This window comes from Xenia sp. Carnegie-2017, unplaced genomic scaffold (assembly GCF_021976095.1).
Source record: "Xenia sp. Carnegie-2017 unplaced genomic scaffold, XeniaSp_v1 HiC_scaffold_20, whole genome shotgun sequence".
Classification (NCBI taxonomy): Eukaryota; Metazoa; Cnidaria; class Anthozoa; order Malacalcyonacea; family Xeniidae; genus Xenia; species Xenia sp. Carnegie-2017.
The window spans coordinates 7,131,724-7,136,596 of record NW_025813483.1 but is presented as its reverse complement, the minus strand read 5'-3'; positions in this window follow the sequence as shown (position 1 = coordinate 7,136,596).

Below are 4,873 nucleotides of genomic sequence, written 5' to 3'. Positions count from 1 at the left end.
ATTAACCACATGGGTGGCTGCCACTCTACCATTGCAATAAAATTGCAAGGGAAATATGGGCGTGGGGAAGAATCAGTGACATATGGTCACTATGTATATATCCTGGGAAACTTAATGGTGGCTTGACAAAGCTTCCAGAACATGTTATTATTCCAAAGAATGGAAGCTTGATGCTGAATTATTTCTTGAAATACCAGCATACTTTGGGACCCCAGAAGTTGACATGTTTGCTTTTAGACTAAACTATCCATTTTAAGCCCTATGTCTCGTGGCACCCAGATCCACAGGCATGGGCTATTGACGCTTTGCATTGATTGAGTAAATTGTTTCTTTATGCTTTTCCACCTTTTAGTGTTATATCACAAGTTTTACAAAAAGTAGAAAAGTAGCACAATTCTCATCGTGCCGAATTGGCCAACTCAATCCTGGTATCCGATGCTTGCAAGATTAATGATTCACCGAACCATTCTCCTACCCAAAAACAAGCAACGTGAGCTTGCCATCCAATCAAACAAAAGAACATCCACTTAAAGGGAGACTGAGACTGATAGCTTGTCTCTTATCCGGAGATCACTTTCAAGTAAGGGCATTTCACCACAAGCTCAACCAGCAATACTTAATTCCTGGCGGGGAACACAAAACAATATCGTGTGTATCTTAACAAGTGGCAACTCTATGTTAATAAACAGAATGAAGATCCCCTTCATCGAACTTTACAGGTAGTTCAAGACTTTCTACAGCAACTATTTGATCAAGGGATGAGTTACAGTTGCATAAACACTGCTCGAAGTATGTATTCATTATTACTGAAGGGATTACGATTGGTACACACCATATGTTATAGGATTTATGAAGATAGTGTTCCATTCTAGACCAGCACTACCAAGATATCAAGTAATCTGGGACACCTCCATTGTTTAAGAGTATTTAAAGACATATCCCGCACTAGAAGATTTAACTCCACAACAGCTAACTCATAAGTTGGTGATGCTCATATTTGTTACTATTTCTGGGTATGTTTGACACATCTCCAATTAAAATAAGTTATAAATTAATGTCGTATTTGCGTGTAGGCATGAAGTGTGTCCACATGACTTTCAAATCTCGTGGTATCTCTGCGGTAGATGCTAATAGAATTAGGAAATTGAACGATATTACCTGAAGTTGAAGTTCGATTGGGATTCTATTAGCATTTACAGAGCAGAGATTACACGCCAACCCATCATGTTACTGCCTCCCTACATATTGTTTATATGAACATTTAGGCGGTTCATGTGGCCACTATCTTTGAAATATGACCAATGTGCGCATGCGTAGTATCTCGTGTAATCTCTGCTCTGTAGATGCTAATAGAATCCCAATCGAAACTCAACTTTAGGTAAGTCTCGTTCAATTTTCTAATTCTACATGAAGTTTTGCGCAAAAAAATGGCGACAATTAAATTAAAGGAGCGGGGAATTTTGAAATTAAACTGCAAAATACTAAAAAAATGCATCTTTTCAGAAGTACCAATAAAAAAGAATAAAAACAACAAGTGACTTTCTATCTATTTTGAAAATTTTGGGTCCTTTCTTGAGGTGTCCAACGAAACTAATTTTTAAAGCAAATTTTTGAGGCACAGATCACGGTCTAAACATCTTGCAAAGATCTTAGCTACTATATTATACTTAATCCTACACTGGATCTTATTAGGATCTTAGGTAAGATTTTACCATAGGATCTTACAAGATCCTGTATGATCATATGGAATCTTAATTAAAATCTTATAGGGTCTTTAGATCTTAAAATCTGTGTTAATTGTTTCTTTTATGAGAAGAATTCTTTTAAAGAGAAAAGGTAAATTCTGAAAACAAAAAATCCCGTTTTCCGTCCATGATTTCCGATACGCTCGAGCGCATGCACAAATGATTTCTCTATTAAATTGTTACTAAGCATTCTATTTACTTCAAAGTCAGTGCTAGTAGATGTAGTTGGTCATTTCCATGACCATGAACGTGGGCCATGACCTTGAAATATATCGACGGCGCATTTGCAGATGATAATCTAAAAATTTGTGATTGAGCAGGCTAATTACTCCAAAATAAATACTAGTACATACAGTTGGTTGCTGCCATGATCATAAGCTTAGAGAGCTGGTGGGGTTGACTACGCATACTCAGAGTAATTCTCAATTAAATTGTGACCAAGCGAGCTCTCAAATCGGTGCTTGTAGATGCGCTGAGCAAAGTTTTCAATCATATATTTTTGACGCGCTTTTTATCTTCTTTAGCTTGTTTTGATAAATGCGTATATCAAACCGATCAACACTTCAAAAATGATTTTCTTTCTCTCTACAACTTTGTATCTGCATATTTATTGCATGTCATATCCAAGCTTTCCTTTGATTTGAGAGAAAATGGTTTTTACTCACTGTTACACCTTCTGCCTTTATAATTAGTCGTTCTGGATATCTAAATTAAGATTTACGAATGCCCCAAGAGCATTTTCTTTCAATTTTATTGCCACTATTCTACAAATACAAATACTATGTTCGACTAATTGACGGTCCTAATTTTGTATATTGATCTCGTATTTTTTGACAAATGTGCTTACTGTTGGAAAGGTGGATTAAGATCTTATTGGAACTTACTTTAGATCGTTTAAGAATCTATGAGATCTTTAAGAATGTTGAATATGACCATGCGACAATCTTACATAAGATCCTGCAACGTCAAATTTCACAGAAGATCTTAAACAGAATTCTATTAAGAATCTTACATGCAATAACTTATGAAATCGTTTTTCGTGTCATTGTATTAACCATCATAAAACCTAAGTGTAATATCTATTAAACAATTGTTTCAATATATTGACTTAATTTAAAGCGTCTATTAATTTTGACTTGCCTTTGATACTACTGGCCCAAGCTTATCAAAAAATTTATAACTTATTATCGCATCAATCAAGCACAATTTTTATCTTTCTTTCACAAGCCAACTGTTCATGTTTCTTTATTCCCTATTGCTGCTTTCTTAGTTCCAGGAAATATGCAACTTGTAGTACCTGCTCTAATTATAAGTAACCCCTTAATAACCGAATACAGGCGAGGTTTATACAAAAAGACAGAAGTTATTAAAAGGTTTATTATATGGCATTATTTGACCTGAAACTAAGCTTGCTTTCTTTCTCGTCCTTGTTGTTTTTTACTGGTTGGGTTTCACCTAATAGTTTTCGTCCATAAAAGTAAATCGTTTCAAATTGTATCGTCTGGATAGTCAAACTGTTCTCCAAGTGTTTTCTTTCGAATCACATTCGTAAATGGTTTTCGTTTCGTATATTTTGCGTTTTGCTGATTGCATTACGACGTTTTTACATTTGATAGCTGAATTACGCGTTTTGGGCCATGGTCGATTACGGGAAAATGCACCGGCAAAATGTTTCGGAGCCAATCAAAGAGTGACATTTAGCCGGAAGTGACGCTTGCCATTTAATAAGTTCATGTTAATGCACGAGACTTGCATATTTATATTATGGACTTATTGCCACAAACAAATTCTAATTGATCAGATTACCTGCAACCAACATACAATTCACCTTTCCTACCCCATGCTAGGTCAACTATATGTTCTACAATAACGAAAGTTCATCGTTATAACCCAGTCTCTTTTCATGATGTTCGCCAAAAACCTAGAACTTTGAGATAAAAGGTTCGGGCTTGAGATAGATTTCGTGTATTTGTAGAACAACAGAACTTGTGCATTAATAAGGCTTCTTGATTCGTGAAACACCTCGAATGATTACATTTTAACACGTCGCTTTAGAGTGGATTGTCGAAATTATAAACATGTAGAATGATGACGACTATTGCACTGTCAGATGTGATTTGATTTCAAATTTTGCATTCTTCTCATTCTTACTAAACTGGCAAAAGAAATTTATTGTTAGGCCCGTTTTAAACGTCGCATTTTACATACGCCGAATGCATTTAAAACAAAAGAAAATGAGATAAAATCCCTCATTATATTTCGTATGAAATGCAGTCGGCTCATGTAAATTGTGACGTTTGACACAGGCCTTACAACAAGAGGTTTTCACTTTAATGACTTTATGGCACTTTATATATAGGCTGCAAGGCAAACTAACTTCATCAAAGAAACTGCTCTCTTCAGAAATAATTTTTCATTTATGACATATCTTTATAATTCGAGGGGAACACTGTAAAATCGCTCTTGTATATTTGAAATATGATTGAGTTCCTTTAAGGACAGTTGCCACAGAGGAAATAGGACGACAAGTGGGACAATAAGATGAGTGGCCAATACAGAAAACGTTACTTTAACAACATTAGCGGTTTTGTATATATAATCTTTATAATGTGCAAATTGATCACCTGCCTTTGCATTTGAGAAGTACTAATTATCGAACAACTATGCTAAAATTGCATGGCAACTGCTGCCCAGATATAAAATAGAATACGAGGCTTAATCAAACAAATCGTTTTCTTCTCACTTAACAGCACAGATGGAGACATGTTTAAGAGATCAGTGATTATAAGTAGTTGCTTTAAATGAGAACCGCGTAACAGGATCTTTATGACATGAGGAAAAATCACAGTCATTTTCAACGGCTGTCAGTTTTGGACTTTGCATTTAATTTGAAATTAGAATGTTTAACTCAAAGCTGCATCCCACAAGTTGAACATGTACTTGACGTATAAATAATGGAATGTGCTTTCATCCTTGTAAGTTTCCTTTGAAAGTCTGGAAATCTTGAAATTTAGAAGTAGAAAGTTTCAATTTTGCGCAATCGAAAAGATCATCTGATTCACTAAAGTTACACGATAACTGTAGTTCATCTTCCTATAAATGGCAAGTCCACCAATTCTGTAGGCTGC